Consider the following 20,440-nt stretch of genomic DNA (forward strand, 5'->3'; position numbering starts at 1 on the left):
ATATGCACTTTATTTTGGGGCCCGAGGGAGCCTGGAAAGTTTCAGATTGACGGAGAAGTACTAAAGGATGAGATGCTAGCCCCTAAACTGGTATCCCTGTTTTTGTTTTCATCCCAATTCCTGAATTCTCTTCTCCCAAGAAGCAGCTGGAGTGAGCTTTGGAAAATGTGTCAGTGCAGTTCAACCTCTGACAACTGAGCCCCCTCAAGGACCCTCATTTTTCTCATTAAAAGCAGAAGTCCTCATGTGGTCCAAAAGATCTCCCACGATCTGGCCCTTGATAATTTTCTGAACCCATCTCATTATTCCTACTCTCTCCCTTCCTCCTGCAGTCCAGCCACATTAGACTCCTTGTGGATTCTTGATCACACTCAGGCACCTGCCTTTACAACTATGAGATTTTTTTTTAAAATCTCTACAAAAAACACTCCCTTCCCAGATACCATATGGCTTGCTCCTTGTGAGAGCTCACCTAGCCACTGATACACAATTCCAAACCTGGAATTCCCTATCCCGTTTGCCTGCTTTAACTTTTCTAACGTAATAAATGTTTTGCATATTTATCATTTATTGTCTACCTTCCGCACTAGAATGTAAGCTCCATGAGGGCAGAATTTTTTTTTATTGTACTTTAAGTGAAAGTTGACAAATTAAGTCAGTCTCTCATACGAAAATTTATTTATATACACCAGGCTATGTACTTCTAGTTGCTCTCCCTCTAATGAGACAGCACACTCCTCCTCTCCACCCTGTATCTCCCATGTCTGTTCAGCCAGCTCCTGTCCCCCTCTGTCTTCTCATCTCCTCTCCATACAGGAGCTAGGGCAGGAGTTTTTGTCTGGATGAATCCCAAGCACCTGGAGGGTGTGCTGTGCTGGCACATGCTGGGTATTTGGTAATTATTGAATAATGAGGGAAGGCTTTAATTAACTGAGTAAGTTGATAAAGTTTAAAAATGGAATAATAGAAGCTGGGGGGAAGCCAAACTATTCTTCAAAACAGAGTGAGGAGAATTTCGAGTTAAGAGTGGTGGTGAGAAAAACCAGGAAGGTAGGTGTTTCCAGGGAGAGTTGTTGGGGAGGGGGTTGCTCAGGAGCAGGACAGTTGAGGCAGGGGCATTACCCAAGATGCCCAACCAGTGAGTATCTCTAATGTGGGCTGGAGAAAGGATAATTAATAAGAGGGAAGTCTAAAGGTCTATTTGAAGTTGTTTGCTGTGCCCTACAGTGAAGTTGGAGCCTTGGCAGTACAGTGTTAAAAAGCTCTAACCAAAAAGCTCAGCAGTTGGAATGCACCAGCTGCTCCTTGGAAACCCTATGAGGCAGTTGTACTCTGTCCTATAGGGTATGAGTCAAATCAGCTTGTCGGCAACAGGTTTGGTTTAGTTCGGACAGTGAAGTTACAACACAAAATAAACACTACATTCAGCAGTCCTGGTTGCTCTATTTGTTTTTTCTCGTGGGAGAGATAAGAATCAAGAAGGAAGGATTATGACCCACATTAGGGTCATTATCAGGCCAGAGACAAAGGTGAAGAATAGACAACAAGAATTTGGTGGAGGCAGAAAGCCTAGCAGGAGATGATTATGAGAAGGTAAATGCTGCAAGGGATTTTACAGAAATGTTGGATGGAGCTTTACTTTTGTACTGGATGTAGAAGATGTACCCATACCCGTCGCTATCCAGTCGATTCTGACCTATAGTGACCCTATAGGGCAGAGTAGAACTGCCCCATACAGTTTCCAAGGAGTGCCTGATGGATTCCAACTGCTGACCTTTTGGTTAGCAGCCGTAGCTCTTAACCACTACGCAACCAGGGTTTCCAGAAGATGTACAGCTCTATATTTTCAGAGTCACCCTAGCAGACCGCTGCTCCATGATAGAATAGTGCCCGTCTCTTACAAATACTGTGAGAATCTACCCACCCCAGTGCCCTCGAGACGCATATGTACATGTGGGCTGACATTGTTCTCTGACTTCTCCCTTCTCCCAGCAGGGGGCGCTCAGCTGCCAAGAGGCAGCACTCATAGGTGGGGGGGTGGGGTGGGGTAGGTAGGTAGAAGATGTTACCAAAGCCGGAGAGTTTAGGGGTGGTGTTGATGTCTGGGTGGCAACAGCGGGTGCAGAGGGAAGTTCTAGAAGATGGAGAAGTAGAGAAAGAATTCTCTGTGGACCAAGGCCTCACCCAGGCTGACATGTTTTCTGGGGGAGTGGGCAGCTTCTTGCTTGATCACCTCTCCGAGCCTCAGCTCCCTCCTTAGCGACTGGGGGTCACTATAAACAGAACGAAACAAAACCCATTGCCATCTAATAGATTCTGACTCATGGCGACCCTTGTGTCACAGAGTAGAGCTGCTCTGTAAGGGTTCTTGGCTGTAATCTTTACAGAAGCAGATCACCAGGCATTTCATTCTTGGCACTGCTAAGTGGGTTCCAACCACCAACCTTTAGGTCAGTAGTCACCACAGTATCCACTTTAAGAGTTTGTGCGTTACATTGATTAGCTAGGGGCTGGGACACAGTAGGGGGCTCAACATGTGGCACTACTTCTCTTATGCTCAGATTCCTGGATGGAACAAGGGTTGAGGGACAACCATAGGATGTTCCTGGGGAAAACTGTTGCATTCAGTCAAGACCCTATAGAAACCTACCTGAGGAAAAAGCCACAAAGGCTTCACTCTACTTGAAACCGGCCCTGTTCAACCAGGAAGTAAGTGTTGCGGATAGAAAGCATCTGGGTAGTTAGTGAAAGCATTTGAGGTCTTTGAGGACTGAGCCAAGAAAGGGAACGGCATCGGTGCCCTGGATTGGAGAAATGGACAGTGAGGGGATATTCAACATCAAAGTGTGGGGATACAGACCTAGAAGAGGAGAAGGGCCTAGGGGAGGGAAAAGGGCAACAAGGAGGGTTCACCCCACCTTGGGCAGAAGGAAGCCTCGGAAATAAGTGTCCCGGATGACGTGGTGGGGGACGCCCATAGGCACAATGTCTGTCAGTCTCTGTATCTCATGGATCACAGCATCCCTGTTGGGCATCTTGGCCCTGTCATCCACACGGCATCCAGTGAGATCCAATCACCTCGTTAATCTTGTTGTGGAAGAAGTCAGAAACAAAGCAGAGAAGGGTGCAGAGGAAGGTCAGGAGGTGTTTATGCAGTGAGCTCTGTAGAGCACTGGCCATAAGTTTTGGATTTCCTCTTTATACTTAACACTGGGCATGTGGGTAATACTCCATCAGTATCTATCAGACCATCGGGAGACACACAGGCCAGAGCCTTGAATGCCACCTGGGGTGTTTGGAGTTAATCTTGAAAGCATCAAGGAACCATGTGTTAAAAATAAACAACTCAGCGCACCTTTACCATACTGCTATGCAGATTTTTAAAAAAACCAAAAAAAAAAAAAAATTATGAATAACATTGTGGAAATGGGAATTCCAGAACACTTAATTGTGTTCATGAGGAACCTGTACATAGATCAAGAGACAATCTTCGAACAGGACTAGGGGATACTGCATGGTTTAAATTCAGGAAGGGTGTGCATCAGGGTTGTATCCTTTCACCATACTTCTTCAATCTGTATGCTGAGCAAATAATGTGAGAAGCTGGAATATATGAACAACCTGGTGTCAGGATTGGAGGAAGACTCATTAACAACCTGCAATATGCAGATGACATAACCTTGCTTGCTGAAAGTGAAAAGGACTTGAAGCACTTACTGACGAAGATCAAAGACTACAGCCTTCAGTATGCATTACACCTCAGCATAAAAAAAAAAAATCCTCACAACTGGACCAATGGAGAAAATATTGACGTTGACAAGGATTTCATTTTACTTGGATCTACAGTCAACACCCATGGAAGCAGCAATCAGGAAATCAAACGCCACATTGCATTGGGCAAATCTTCTGTAAAAGACCTCTTTAATGTGTTAAAAACCAAAGATGTCACTTTAAGGACTAAGGTGCGCCTGATCCAGGCCATTGTATTTTCAGCTGCCTAAATGTATGTGAAAGCTGGACAATGAATAAGGAAGATCAAAGAATTGATGCCTTTGAATTACGGTGTTGGCAAAGAATGTTGAATATACCATGGACTGCCAGAAGAATGAACAAATCTGTCTTGGAAGAAGTAAAACCAGAATGCTCCTTAGAAGGGGGGATGGTGAGACTTTGTCTCACTTACTTTGGACATGTTGTCAGGAGGGACCAGTCCCTGGAGAAGGACATCATGCTCGGTAAAGTAGAGCATCAGTGAGAAAGAAGATCCTCAATGAGATGGATTGGCAATGGGCTCAAGCATAGATACTATTGTGAGGATGGATCAGGACTGGGCAGCATTTTGTTCTATTGTACATGGAGTCACTATGAGTCAGAACCAGCTCAACGGCAACTAACAACAACAATAACATGTACACTCACAATTTTGTGGAACCAACGTCTATCTAGTTCAAAAATACTTTCTTCACCTCCAGAGGAGACCCCAATAAGCAGTTACTCCCTATTCCTTTCTGCCCCCCAGGCCCTGGCACCACTAACCTACTTTCTGTGTCTGTGAATTTAACTATTCTGATGTTTCATATAAATAGAATCATATAATATGTGACCTTTGGTGTTTGGCTTCTTTCAGTGAGCGTAATGTTTTTGGGATGCATCCATCTATTAACATGTATCAATACTTCATTCCTCTTTATGGCTGAATATTTCCTTGTTTGGATATGTCACATTTTGTTTATCCATTCCTCAGTTGATGCCCACTTGGGTTGTTTAGCTATTGTGAACAGTGGTACTATTATTCATGTCAACTATTGTTTGAATACCTGTTTACAATTTCTCTGGGTATATAGCAGGAGTAGAATTTCTGGGGCATTCGGAAGAAAGGCCTAGAGATCTACTTCTGAAAAATCAGCCATTGAAAACACTATGGAGCACAGTCTACTCTGACACAAATGAGGTCGCCATGAATTGGAATTGACTCCAGGGCAATTGGTTTATGGTGATTGTTATGAATTAAATTGTGTCCCACAAAAATGTATGTCACTTTGGCTAGGACATGATTCCCAGTATGGTATGGTTGTCCACCATTTTGTGATCTGAAGTAATTCTACTGTGTTGTAAATCCTAACCTCTATGATGTTAATGAGGCAGCATTAGAGACAGTTATGTTAATGAGGCAGAACTCAATCTACAGGATTAGGTTGTATCTTGAGTTAATATCATATGAGGTATAGAAGAGAGAAGCAAGCAGAGAGGAGAGGGACCTCATACCACCAAGAAAGAAGTGCTGGGAGCAGAGAGCATCATTTAGACCCAGGGTGCCTACACTGAGAAGCTCCTAGAACAGAGGAAGGTTGATGACAAGGACCTTCCACCACAACCAACACAGAGAAAGAGAAAACCTTTCCCAGGAGCTGGTGCTCTGAATTCAGACTTTCAGTGGCTAGACAATGAGAGAATAAATTTCTGTTTGTTAAAGCCATCCACTTGTATTTCTGTTATAGCATCACTAGATAACTAAGACAGTGATTCTATGTTTAACGTTTTGAGGAAGCACCAAACTTTCCCACAGCAGCTGCACAATTTAACATTCCCACCAGCAATGTACGAGTGTTCCAATTTCTCCACATCGTCGCCAACACGTGTTATTTTCCTATTTGTTGTTCTTGTTGGTATAACCATCGCAGTTGGTATCAACATTTGCATACAGGTTTTTGTGTTAACGTAGTTCTCATTTCTGTCAATAGTCTACATATTTAGAAGTGGAATTGCTGAGTCTTTGGTATATGTATGTGTAGCTTTATAAGAACCTGCAAAACAGTCTTCCAGAGTGGTTACATCATTTTACATTCCACCAACACTATATGAAGGTACTCGTTGCTCTGCATCTTCACCAGAAGTTGATATTGTCAGTTGTTTTGGTCTTAGCCATTCTGTAGGGTGTAGTGGTATTTCCTTGTGGTTTTAATTTTCACCCCTCTAATTAAAAGAAAAAAAAAATTTTTTTTTTTTTTAATGTGTAATGGGAAACCCTGGTCGAGAAGTGGTTAAGAGCTACAGCTGCTAAACAAAAGGTCAGCAGTTCAAATCCACCAGGGGCTCTTTGGAAATTCTATGAGGCAGTTCTGCTCTGTCTTATAGGATCACTATGAGTCAGAATCGATTCGATGGCAATGGGTTTACGGGTAAACTGTAATGAGAGTTCCTGACCTGTGCAAAAGGTTAATGCACTTGACTGCTAAGTAAAAATTTGGAGGTTCGAATCCACGCAAGGGCATCTTGGAAGAAAGAAGTGATGAACTTACAAAAACTCAGTGTCTTAGTCATCTAGTGCTGCTATAACAGAAATACTACAAGTGGGTAGCTTTAACAAAGAGAAGTTTATTCTCTCACAGTCCAGTAGGCTAGAAGTCCAAATTCAGGACACCAGCTCCAGGGGAAGGCTTTCTTTCTCTGTCGGCTCTGGAGGAAGGTCCTTGTGATGCATGAGTCTTCCCTGGGTCTGGGAGCATCTCAGGCAGGAACCTCAGGTCCAAAGGATGTTATCTTCTCCCAGCACTGCTTTCTTGGTGGTATGAGGTCCCCATGTCCCTCTGCTCGCTTCTCTCTTTTATATCCCAAAAGAGATTGGCTTAAGATACTATCTAATCTTAAAGACCTCATCAATATAACTGCCGCTAATCCATCTTATTACATCATAGTGATAAGATTTACAACACATTGGGAAACCACATCAGATGATAAAATGGTAGACAATCATACAAGGGAATCATGACCTAGCCAAGTTGACAGATACTTTGGGGGGACACAATTAAATCCATGACACTCAGCCATTGAAAACTCTGTGGAAAACAATTCTACTATGATACACATGGGTCACCATACTCCACATCCAAACTCCACATCCAATACATCAGAGATCCTACTGACTACATCTTCACAATACAGCCTAAACCACCCACTTCTCCCCACCTGCACTGATTCCTACTGTGTCTGAGCTAACATCACCGCTTGCAGTAGCCTTCTCATTTGTTTTTCCGCTTTTGTTCTCATCCTCACCCCCCAGTCTATTTTCCATGCAGCAGCTAGAGGGAGCTTTTTGAAACAAATCAGTACACATCACTCTGCTCACCACCAACTCTCATCCCCCACCTGCCCCAAAGAAACCCCCGTCTCATTCAGAGTAAAATCCAAAATCCTCCTAGTGGCCCAAGTCCCACATGATCTAGCCTCAATAATTCCCTGGCCTCATCTCCTTTACTACTCTCTATTTTTTCTCCATTCTAGCCATACTAGTCCCTTTGTAAAAAAAAAACAAACAGACAAAAAAAACAGACATGTTCCTGCCTTTTTAATCTCTCTTGCACTGGGTCTTCCAGGAAGGCTCACTTCCCAGATAGCTGCATAGCTAGCTCCTCTACCAGCTTGTGAGACCTCCCCTCGTCACCGACACATGATTCCAAACCTGGAATTCCCTATCCTGTTTACCTGCTTTACTTTTCTAACATAATAAATGATTGGCTTATTTATCAAGTTTATTGCCTATCTTCCCCATTAGAATGTAAGCTCCATGATGACAGGATGTGTGTGTGTGTGTGTGTGTGTGTGTGCGCGCACGCTTTAGATGGTTACAGGGCAAATTAGTTTCTCATGAGACAATTAATACATACATTGTTTTGTGACCTTGATTGCCAACTGAGGACAGAATTTTTGTCTGTTGTGTTCACAGGTGGATTCCAAGTACCTGGAGAGTGTGCTGGCACATGTTGGGTATTCGATAAATATTGCTTGAGTAAATGAATATATAAAAGAAGACGTTCATTAGCTGATCGCTGAGGGAAATGAAAATGGGATAATAGAAGCTGGGGGCAGCTGAAGTATTCTTCAAAATGGAGTGAGGAGAATTTGGAATTGGGAGCGGTGGTGAAAGCAACCAGATAAGGATGATGGGGGGAGGGGTGTTTAGGGGCAATGACCGGGCACGATGGTTGAAGCTGGGGTATTCCTCGAGATAGCCCAGCCAATCAGAGTTCTGTGATGCGGGCTGGAGAAAGGGTGATTAATAATAGCAGAATCTAAAGGTCCATTTTGCTGTGTTCTACACTGAAGTCACACACAACAATCAACATCCTACATTCAACAGTCTTCAGTTCCTGATCGCTTGTTTTGTTTTCACCTTTTGAAAGGAGATTAGATTCGAGAAGAAAGCATTGTGACCCACATTTGGGTTAATGTCAGGCCAGAGACAACAGGACCACCTAAAGGTGAAGAACCTACAGGCAATAAGAATTTGCTGGAAGCAGAAAGCCTAGCAGGATATGATCATGAGAAGGTAAGTCCTTGAGAATTTTGCAGAATTGTTGGATGGGGCTTTGATAGTACAAGATATACAGCTCTATATTTTCAGGGTGAACTTGGAAGACTTGTGTTCCATGACAGGTTAAAAATGCCTGTCTCCTGTGAATACTGTGGAAATTTAGTGAAACAAGGTGATTCGCTGTGACCGTACATGTGAGCAGACATTGTCCTCCAGCATCACCTTATGAGCCCAACAGGGGGCGCGCAGCGGGCCACCAGGCCGAGCTCATAGGTGGGGGAATGTTGCCAAATCCCGAGATTTTGGAGGTGATGTCGATGTCTGTGGGCAGCACCAGTGGACACAGGGAGAAGTTCTGAAAGATGGAGGTGAAGTAGAGAAAGAGTTCCATTCCTGCCATGGCCTCGCCCAGGCAGATGCGATTTCCTGTGGGCACAGGGGAGGGTGAAAGGTCAGCTCACACCTGCACAGGGTGTAAGGGTGGGGCATGGGGAGTTTTGGCAAGACTACCTTTCCAAGCCTCAGATGCCTCCACAGCGCCTTGGTGGGTCACTATAATACCCACTTAAAGGGATTGTGGATTACCATGCTCAGCAAGGGGGCTCAATAGGTGGCATTGCTTCTCTTATGCTCAGAGTCCTAGATAGACCACGGTTGGGGGAAGGATGCAGTATGTAGCAGGTCCCTGGGGGAAGTCCAGACCATAACAACATACCAGAGGAAAAAAGAACAAAGGCTTCATTCTTCTTGAGACAGCCCTGCTCATCCAAGAAGTGCTGTGGATAAAAAGCATCTGGGTAGCGGATGTATTTGGGGTCTTTGAGGACTGAATCAAGCAGGGGAAAAACATAGGTGCCCCGGACTGTAGAAGGGGACAGTTAGGGGTTATCCAGTGTTGAGGTATGACGGTAGGGACACAGGAAAGAAGGGAAGGGCAGGAGAGAAGACAGGGCGATAGGGTGGCTTCAACCCTACCTTGGGCAAAAGGAAGCCTTGGGAATGAGTGTCCCAGATGACATTGTGGGGGAAACCCATAGGCACAATGTCTGTAAGTCTCTGTATCTCATGTATCACGGCATTTGTGCAGGGAATCTTGACCCTGTTGTCCATGCTTGGGATTCGGTGAGGTCCAGTCACCTGTCTTATCTCTTCATGGATCTTTACTTGAATAAGCCAGAAACATAGAGAAGGATGCAGAGAAACAGCAGGAGGTGTTTGTGTTAGAGTACTCAACTTGGGAGCCAGGAAGGGCCATGTACTCATACCTCCAGCAGACAGTGAGCTCTGTAGAATACTGGGCATGAGTTTTGGATTGCCTCTTTATACTTCATACCTGGCACATGGGTAGTGCACGATCAGTATTCATCAGACCATTGGGAGGAAGACAGCCTGGAGCCTTGAATGCCATTTGAGGCATTTGCTCTTGAAAGTAGAGTAACCATGGAAGGCTGATGACCAGGGCAGTGTCCTCATTCTGGCTGAGTTTTCATAAACGATTTTTGGCAGGATGGGAAAAAGACAGATAGGCAACTAAGACAGGGTCGAAGCACATGAGAAGTTATGTGATAGTGATTAAAAGCACCCTTGGTGGAGTCACCCTTCTGTCACTTTCCGGATGAGTGACCTTGGGCAAAAAATCTTACCTATGATCCTCTGCTTCTTCATCTTGAAAATAGGTGTGATAGTTGTATCAAGATCCTAGACACTCAAGGATTACATAAAATTCAACATGCAAGAAACTAAAACATGCCTATACATAGAAAGTGTCAGGGGTTCAATTGTGTTCCCCAAAAGATATGTTGAAGTCCTAATTCCTGGTACCTGTGAACGTAACATTATGTGGAAACAGGGTCTTTGCAGATGTAATCAGTTAGCTTACCATGAGGTCATACTGAAATAGGGTGGGCCGTAATCCAGTATGATTGGTGTCCCTATAAGAACAGAAGAAGAGACACACAGAGACACAGAACAAAGATGGTCATGTGAAGACAGGGATTGGAGTTAAGCTGCTACAAACCAAGGAACACCAGGTGCTACCAGAAACTAGAAGGGACAAGGAAGGATATTCCCCTAGAGTCTTCAGTGAGAGTATGACTCTGCCAACACCCTGAATTTAGACCTCTGGCCCCAAGAAGTGTGAGAGAATAGATTTCTGTTCTTTTAAGCCACCCAGTTCATGGTATTATATATAAAGTTGCTATAAGTCAGATCAATTCGGTGACAACAAGTTTTTTTTTTTTTAAGTTCATGGTACTTTGTTACTACAGCACTAGGAACTACTATAGAAGGTGTCTGAAAAACATTTGATTATTTATAATGGTAAAAGACAAACTAGGACAATGGGGGTGAGGCTATAAAAATGTGAGTGAAAGCAGGTAAATGTCTCCCATCATCTGAACCAGGAGAAACCTGTTGCCTTGTTTTAACTTTATTAGGAGTGAAAGGGGCTAAAATTGAAGACACTTCTTAAGGAAAACAGTGAAGCACTCATCTTCCTGGTTCCACAAACAGACCAGATTACCACTCACTGGAGATGGATTCTAGCTGTATTACCCTATAGCTCCTCAGAACTATAAGGTAATATATTTGTGTCGTTTTAAGCAACTAAGTTTGTGGTAGTTTGTTACAGCATCAGCGGGACACTAATACAGGCATTGAGTAGCTGAAAATTGCCACCAAAGATACCTAGCCCCTGGAACCTGTGAATATTAACTTATATCACAAAAGATTCTTTGCAGATGCAGTTTAATTAAGGATCTTGAGATGGGAAGATTGTCCAGATGATCTTTAAATGTAATCACAAGTGTCCTTATAAGAGGGAGGCAGGAGGCTCCATAGAATCTAGCAACCCTGCTCCTTGGAATATGTCCTAGAGAAATGAGAGCCTTTATGCAAACAGATATACGCACACCCAAGTTCACTGCAGTACTGTTTACAATAGCAAAAAGATGGAAGCAACCAAGGTGCCCATCAACAGATGAATGAATAAATAAATTATGGTATATTGACACAATGAATACTACGCATCAGTAAAGAACAACGATGAATCCTTGAAACATTTCAAAACATGGAGGAATCTGGAAGGCATTATGCTGAGTGATATTAGTTGCAAAAGGACAAATATTGTATGAGACCACTATTAAAAGAACCCAAGAAATAGTTTAATACAGAAGAAAATATTCTTTGACAGTTATGAAGGTGGGAAGGGAGAGAGCGAGGGGGGTATTCACTAATTAGATAGTAGATAAGCACTATTTTAAGTGAAGGGAAAGACAACACACAATACAGGAGAGGTCAGCACAACTGGACTAAACCAAAAGCAAAGAAGTTTTCTGAATAAACTGAATGCTTCGAAGGCCAGAGTAGCAGGGGCAGGAGTCTGAGGACCACGGTTTCAGGGTACATCTACATCAATTGGCATAATAAAATCTATTAAGAAAACATTCTGCATCCCATCTTGGTGAGTGGCATCTGGGGTCTTAAACGCTAGCAATCGGCCATGTAAGATGCATCAATTGGTCTCAACCCACCTGGATCAAAGGAGAATAAAGAACACCAAAGAAACAAGGTAATTATGAGCCCAAGAGACAGAGAGAGCCACATATATCAGAGACTCCATCAGCCTGAGGCCAGAAGAACTAGATGGTGCCTGGCTACAGCCGATGGCTGTCCTTACAGGGAACACAACAGAGAATCCCTGATGGAGCAAGAGAGCAGTGGGATGCAGACCTCAAATTCTCGTAAAAAGACCAGACTTAATGGTCTGACTGAGACTAGAAGGACTCCAGAGGTCATGGTCCCCAGACCTTCTGTTAGCCCAAGACTGGAACCATTCCCAAAGCCAACTCTTCAGACAGGGATTGGACTGGACTATAAGATAGAAAATGACACTGGTAAGGAGTGAGCTTCTTGGCTCAAGTAGACGTGTGAGACTATGTGGGCATCGCCTATCTGGAAGGGAGATGAGAAGGCAGAGGTGGACAGAAGCTGGCTGAATGGACACCAGGAATACAGAGTAAAAAGAAGGAGTGTGATGTCTCATTAGGGCGAGAGCAACGAGGAATACATAGCAAGGTATATATAAACTTTTGTATAAGAGACAGACTTGATTTGCACGTTTTTTTTTTTGTTTTTTTTGTTTGTTTGTTTTTTTTGGTCTTGTTTTGTTCCATGGGCCTATTCAATCTTTGGCTGAAGGGTGAACCTCAGGAGTGGCCTCATTCCGGAGCTGAAGGGGTGTCTGGGGGCCATATTCTCAGGGTTTCTCCAGGCTCTGTCAGGCCAGTAAGCCTGGTCTTTCTTTTTCAGTTAGAATTTTGTTCTACATTTTTCTCCAGCTCTCTCTCTGGGATCCTCTATTGTGATCCCTGTCAGAGTAGTCAGTGGTGGTAGCTGGGCACCATCTAGTTGTGCTGGACTCAGTCAAATGGAGGCTGTGGTAGATGTGGTCCACTAGACCCTTGCACTAATCTTTCCCTTGCATTTTTAGTTTTCTTCATTCTTCCTTGCTCCCGAAAGGGTGAGACCAATGGAGTGTCCTAGAGGGCCATCTACAGGCTTTTAAGACCAAGATACTATTCACCAAAGTAGAATGTAGAACATATTCTTTACAAATTATGTTATGACAATTGAGCTAGATGTTTCCCAAGACTATTCTAAACTTTTAAGAGTTTATACTTTTATGGTTTCTATATTTTATTTCCAAATGTAAGTAAACCATGCGAAACAATACTTGCTCTTTTGTCCCGAACTTGTTTACATATAGTTTTATTGTGGCAAGGCCCAGGGATTGAGAAAATGAGAAGAAAGTGTAGGTGGAAGGGGAGGAGGTACCTGACGCATCTTGATGATGAAGCAGCCACCAAAGTCTCGATGATGTTTGGGGTCAAGAGACGTTTTGTTGACCTTGACTGTAGAGGCGATGAAGTCCTTGAGCTCCTCTATCAGATAATAGATTCAATTGTGTCTTCCTGGAAAATATTGCATGATTCTGGAATACATATTGTATAACTGTGGGCAATAGATCAGAGAAGGTTTGTCACTGGTGGGGCTGGCATGAGCTGAATCCGGAATCACAAAGCTGGGCTGAAAATCTAGTGTGGGTCTGAGACTTGGGCATGTCCCTTCACTCTTTGGAGACTTGGGCATATTGATACCTGCCTCCCAGGGTTGTGGGAGGATTAAGTCAGGTATAGGCAGGCACTTAGGTAATTGAGATTCGTGGTAGGGTGGGCAGAAAAGTAAGTGGTAGGCACCTGTGCCCAGGGTGTGCTCATCTTGATGAAAGTCTCGTTGATCAGCCTCAGCAGTTTCAGGAACTGCTTGTCCTCATATTTGAAGCAGCTTCCAAAAACAACAGAACTGATGACCTGGAACACAGTATGGCTCAGGAAGAAGGTGGACTTGATGGAGGCACCTGGTGATGAAAATTGTCTAAGTTGCAGGAAATTATTGGGAACATGGGATGCGGAAACACTCAGTCCTGCATGGAGTCCTGGCTTTAGGACTTAATATCATGTGTGAGTCATTTCATTGCTGTGTCTTGAGTCTAGATTTTACAATTTGCAAATTTGTTTAATAACTGTTTCATTGATTTATGAGGATTCAATACAGTGATACATGTAAAATGGTTGGCACATTGCCTGGCATGCATTAATGACTCAATAAATGCTAGAAGGGCTTGGTATTATTATTATTTTTTTTTTTTTTGTACATGTTTGGGGGATGGTGTCACAAATTTGGGAAAGAAGTGCTAGTAACAGCTATATACAAAGAAGAACTGGATTCTGGTTCTAGCTCTATCACTGATGCCATTTGAGCTATTAAGAATATTTATCCCTAGACCATGGTCTCAGGGAACATCTAGCTCAATTGGCATAACACAGTTTGTAAAGAATATGTTTTACATTTTATTCTCGTGAATAGCATCTGGCATCTTAAAAGCCTGTGAGCAGCCATCTGGGATACTCCATTGGTCTCACCGTTCCAGGAGCAAGGAAGAATGAAGAAAACTAAAGATACAAGGGAAAGATTAGTGCAAAGGTCTAGTGGACCACGTCTACCATGGCCTCCAGCTGACTGAGTCCAGTACATCTAGATGGTGCCCGGCTACCACCACTGACTACTCTGACAGGGATCACAATACAGGATCCCAGAGAGAGAGCTGGAGAAAAATGTAGAACAAAATTCTAACTGAAAAAGAAAGACCAGGCTTACTGGCCTGACAGAGCCTGGAGAAACCCTGAGAGTATGGGCCCCAGACACCCTTTCAGCTCAGTAATGAAGTCACTCCTGAGGTTCACCCTTCAGGCAAAGATTGGACAGGCCCATAAAACAAAACGAGACTAAAGGGGCACTCCAGTGCTGGGGCAGGGACTAAGAGGAAGGAGGGAAGAGGAAAACTGGTAATAGGGAACCCAAGGTTGAGAAGAGAGAGTGTTGACATGTTGTGAGGTTGTTAACCAATCTCATAAGACAATATGTGTACTAACTGTTTAATGAGAAACTAGTTTGTTCTGTGAACCTTCATCTAAAGTACAATTAAAAAAAAAAAAGGAATATTCTCCCCTAGCCCTCAGTCACCCGCATCTGTAAAATAGGATGCTGGTGTCATGCCAGTGGATTTTGGGACATTCTCCACAGAAAAATGTACATACTCACATATATACAATTTTGAAAATGATTTCTGGGCATGTATAGATATTCAAAGCCTTCACATAGATCCTGTTAAGCAACCATGGAGCTCAGGTGAAGAATTTCTGATTCAGAGAAAAATTTCTATGTCTTTTTTCTCTAGACCTCAGTGGTTTCTAACCTTATTTTTGGATGAGAATTGGACTCAGTTAAAAATACAATGAAATTTAATTATGTGTCCAGAAAAAGGCACAAGCCCTATATTCCCAAAGTAGGCACACAATTTTAGCGGCTCACAGACTCCCTAAGATTTGCTGAGATTAAAGGTCTCTGGACAAGGGGATTGTAAAGGTATTTCATGTTAACTTTTAACATGGAACCTGACTAGAAAAATCTGTGAAGCCTAAATCATTATAGAACCTCTTCCTGCCAAGGCCTATCTTTTCTAGACTGAGCTGTCTACAACCACCCATTCACCTTATAGCCTTCTGCTATGTGGCCCCAGTACCTTTGGTCTTATGTAATGCCTCCAGTAGGTAGCCAGCCTCCTCTTGGATCCACCCCTCAATGCTTCGCTTTCCCATCCCAAAGTCCCAGAGAATGGTCAGGGATATCGTTCACCATTAGCCAGGGCTACACCTGCCAGGATCTCAGTATCAGGCCATTGTATCTCCCGCCCTGCTTCTTATCTCCAACTCTGTGCTGAGCCATGAGGTAGACATATCATGAAAGCTGTAAATTCTGCTCTCCAGAAACCTCCTCCTAACCCCAGTCTGAATGGGGAGGCTAAGATTTCCTCTCTATAAGATCCTCAAATATAGCCTAGGGCTGAAGTGAGGGGAAAAGGAATCAGAGTAGAAAGAATTAGGAGGTATCAAGGAGAGCTTCTCAAAGGACAGAGAGCTGGATAAATAATTGGATGAATGCATGGTAAGTCTGATGTAGTCAATTTGATTTCTGTGTGTTCCATCTGGCGAAGTCCATGTGTATAGTCGCCATTTATGTTGGTGAAGGAAAATATTTGCAATGAAGAAGTCGTTGGTCTTGCAAAATTCTATCACTCAATCTCCAGCATTTTTTCTATCACCAAGGCCGTATTTTCCAACTACTGATGCTTCTTCTTTGTCTCCAACTTTCCCATTCCAAACACTGGTAATTATCAATGCATCTTGATTGCAAGTTTGATCAATTTCAGACTGCAGCAAATATCATTAATATCACGCACAAGCAAAATTTTGCTGCAGATCATTCAAAAATGGCTGCAGCAGTATATCGACAGGGAACTGCCTGAAATTCAGGCTGGTTTCAAAAGAGGACATGGAGCCAGGGATATCATTGCTGATGTCAGATGGACCCTGGCTGAAAGCAGAAAATACCAGAAGGATGTTTACCTGTGTTTTACTGACTACGCAAAAGCATTCGACTGTGTGGAGCATAACAAATTATGGATATCATTGCGAAGAATGGGAATTTCAGAACACTTAATTGTGCTCATGAAGAACCTTTACATAGATCAAGAGGCAGTTGTTCGGACAGGACAAGGGGATACTGATTAAAGTCAGGAAAGGTGTGCATCAGGGTTGTAATCTTTCACCATACCTATCTAATCTGTATGCTGAGCAAACAATCCAAGAAGCTGGACTCTATGAAGAAGAACGGGGCATCAGGATTGGAGGAAGGCTCATTAGTAACCTGTGATATGCACATGACACAACCTTGCTTGCTGAAAGTGAAAAGGACTTGAAGCACTCACTAATGAAGATCAAAGGCCACAGCCTTCAGTATGGACTGCACCTCAACATAAAGAAAACAAAAATACTCACAACTGAACCAATGAACAACATCATGATAAACGGAGAAAAGATTGAAGTTGTCAAGGATTTCATTTTACTCGGATCCACAATCAACAGTCACGGAAGCAGCAGTCAAGAAATCAAACTACGCATTGCATTGGGCAAATCTGCTGCAAAGGACCTCTTTAAAGTGTTGAAGAGCAAAGATGTCACCTTGAAGACTAAGATTCACCTGACCCAAACCTTGGTATTTTCAGTCACCTCATATGCATGTGAAAGCAAGCAAGCATGAATTAGGAAGACCAAAGAAGAATTGACGCCTTTGAACTGTGGCGTTGGCGAAGAGTATTGAATATACCATGGACTGACCCTGGTGGTGTAGTTGTTAAGTGCTACAGCTGCCAACCAAAGGGTCGGCAGTTCAAATCTGCCAGGCACTCCTTGAAAACTCTATGGGGCAGTTCTACTCTGTCCTATAGGGTCGCTATGAGTCAGAATCGACTCAATGGCACTGGGTTTGGTTTGGATTTTTTTGGCCAAAAGAACGAACAAATCTGTCTTGGAAGAAGTACAACCAGAATGCTCTTTAGAAGCAAGGATGGCGAGACTGCTTCTTACATACTTTGCACATGTTATCAGGAGGGATCAGTCTCTGGAGAAGGACATCATGATTGGTAAAGTACAGCGTCAGCGGAAAAGAGGAAGACCCTCAACAAGGTGGATTGACACAATGGCTGCAACAATGGCCTCAAGCATAACAATGATTGTAAGGATGACACAGGACCAGGCAGTGTTTTGTTCTGTTGTGTATAAGGTTGCTATGAGTCAGAACCAACTCAACGGCACCTAACAATAACAACAACATGGTAAGTTTGGGTAGTAATGGATAGAATGTCATGTGGAGCACCCTGAAATGGGCAGGCACCCTCTATTTTCTATATACCTCTTGTAGTCTCTGGACATGTACCTACAAGTACACACAAGCTCAGACCTGGACATCAGTATACTGAAACAGAAGGAGTTACCATCCAGTGAGAGACATATAGAGATTTCCAACCTAATTTTTCCCCGTCATTCTTCTACCACATTCCTTCCCTTCTCCATTGTTCCTTCTGCTCAACCCCACCCAAATTTCTCACCTCTTCTATCCATTACCTTCCCCTCACCACTAAAAAAAACAAAAAGAAGCATTTAGAAATTTCCAGATATGCATGGATATTTGAACAGACATTTGGAAAGCTAACAAAAGGGTAGGTGGAGTGTTGGATAAAAGGAAGAGTTTATGACTGGATGGATGGATGGAAGAGCTAATGGATGGGTGAATGGTTATGGATGCATGTTTCGAGAACTGAATGGATAAATGGTTGTAAAGATTAATAAATGAATGAATGGATGGATAGGTAGGTGAAAGGATAAATGGCAGGTAACAGATGGATGTCTAGATATTTGTATAGAAAAAATAATGAATAAATGGATTTTTGGGCAAATGCATGGATCAATGAAAAAGTGGACAGGTGGAAGTACAGGTGTAGGGAGAGATGGATTGATGGATGAGTGGATGGAATGAATGATCTGAGGCTACTTGTAATTGAAGGGTATGAGTAGCTAGAGATGGTTTTATGGGTAACCCTATAAGTGAGTCTATCTAAATAGGGGATGCAGGAGCCTGTGTGTTGTGTATGTGTTTTAGAAAGGTATGAAGGAAGGTTGGCCATGAGGGCATGAGTGGGTACACAAAGATTGTAGCTACTCCATTAAAAGATAAAACAGAAGTAACACACCAGGCACTCTGGAGTCAGTAAATTGTATTCAAATCCTGGTTTTACTACTTACCTTGTACCGAATCCTGAGATTTCTCATCTTCAGCTTCCTTATTTGAAAAGTTAGCACAAAATCAGTAGTTCTCTCAAGGAGTCAATGCAATATTGCATGTAGAGTTCTTATCAAAGAGCCTCAGACATTATAAACATGTCTGTTGTTATCATTGTTGTTACCTCCCACGACCTTGGAAGTTTCGCTCTACGGAAGCCAATTCTCCACGGCCACTGAAATCATCTGCTTGGTCTACCAGAACCTCCTCCACTGCTTCGCGTCTACATAAAACAACTACTGGCCTGGGTCCCAAGTATACAGTGAACACGGACCATATTTCTCCTTAAGCTGGGGGTGGAGGAGAAGAAAAGAGGAGGGTGCTGGTTGTTACACCAAGTATAGATCAATCAAAAATTATAGCGGTGGTGATTTCAGGGGAACACTGATGAGGGTAGGAAGAATAAAATGTAAGCCCTGGGTTTGGAAGGGCTGTTGAGAAAAAAGCATAGAAGCCTGGGCTTCTGTGATCCTGGGCAAATCCCATCACCTCAAGCCTTAACCCCCTCATTTGTAAAATGATGGACTTGGAGTGTATGAACTCCAAGATTCATACTTCTATCTCTGAGATGCTAAATTACTGAAACCCTAAGATTTCATGATACTGCTTCTCAAAGATCTAAGGCAGTCTCAATGCAAGCGTCCTTGTGTTTAAGAATTTAAGGTACTGTGATTCCAAAGTCCTTCGATTCTTAGAGTCTGTAGTTCCAATATACTAGAGGTCTGTGCTACCAAGATTTTAAGAGTCTAGAATTCTAAGGTTCAGGAAGTCTGGGTTTCCAAGATTCTGTGTTTTCTGAAGTTGTAAGCTTCCAAACATAACTGGCTATAGAATTAAATGCTTCCATTCCTGCCCAAGAGGAGGTGAACAGACTCACCTTCATGAAAGACTGAAAGGTGGCGTCAGTGCGGACTTGCAGGGTGTTTCCTAGGAAAGGCAGCGGCATGGGGCCTGGGGGCAGCTTCCCTCCCTTGCTGATTCTTTTCCAGGCAATGAGGATGATCAGACAAGAAGAGCAGAGTGCTAGAAAGATAGTGAAAGTGCCTCCTAGCTCCATGATGCCAGGCGGAGAACCTGTGTTCAGGGCCCCAGAGCCTACCTAAATAGGTTTTCGAGAGATTAGGTTATCACAAAACCTGAATACCTGGGATTTTATCTTTCTGGGTGTTGGATACCATCAGGAAAGAGTTTGCTTTGTTGGAAAGTAGTTATATAACCTATAATTTCCCACCTGAATAGCTGTATATTGAATTCTCCCAAGAAAATCCACTGGGGCCATCCCCTCTCTTCACATTTTTAGCCCCCAGACCTTCTTCCCCAGATCAATCCCTAGTCTCAACATCTCTTGGTGGGGTGCTGGAGGCAGGTGAACATAATTACAGGGCTGTCACGTTTGGGACTAAGAAAATCTAGATTAAAGTTTCAGCTCCATCTTCTCCTCAGTGGACAAGTCACTTGACCTTTCTGGGCCTCCGGTTCCCTACATGTCAAATAGGCTAAATATACTCTTTTAGAAAGTCTTATTAGAAAACGGGCATCACCCATACACAACACAGAGCCTCCTGCATCCCCTGTTTACATCAACTCGTTTATGGGGCTACCCATACATGCATCCCTACATACCCAGACCCTTCAATTCCAAGTCACTTACATCATTTACTCACTCCATCTGTCCATCCATCAATCCATCTCTCCTTACTTTCTCTTTGCCAGGCCCTAATTAATCAGAATTTTGTTTGTTTTTTAATAAAGAAAACAAGACAAAGATTAGAATACCAAGAGAAATTGATCAATCAAAATCAATTCAACAAGTTGTTTTGTTTACTATTCAAA

The 20,440-nt window shown here is 43.1% G+C and overlaps 1 pseudogene; it reads right to left on the bottom strand.

Moving 5' to 3' along the window:
* Window positions 1–2,909: 2,909 nt before the first annotated feature.
* On the bottom strand, window positions 2,910–19,664 carry LOC126086304 (cytochrome P450 2G1-like; annotated as a pseudogene).
* Window positions 19,665–20,440: the final 776 nt, after the last annotated feature.

The sequence above is a fragment of the Elephas maximus genome, chromosome 11 (assembly GCF_024166365.1).
Source record: "Elephas maximus indicus isolate mEleMax1 chromosome 11, mEleMax1 primary haplotype, whole genome shotgun sequence".
In the NCBI taxonomy this organism is placed as follows: domain Eukaryota; kingdom Metazoa; phylum Chordata; class Mammalia; order Proboscidea; family Elephantidae; genus Elephas; species Elephas maximus.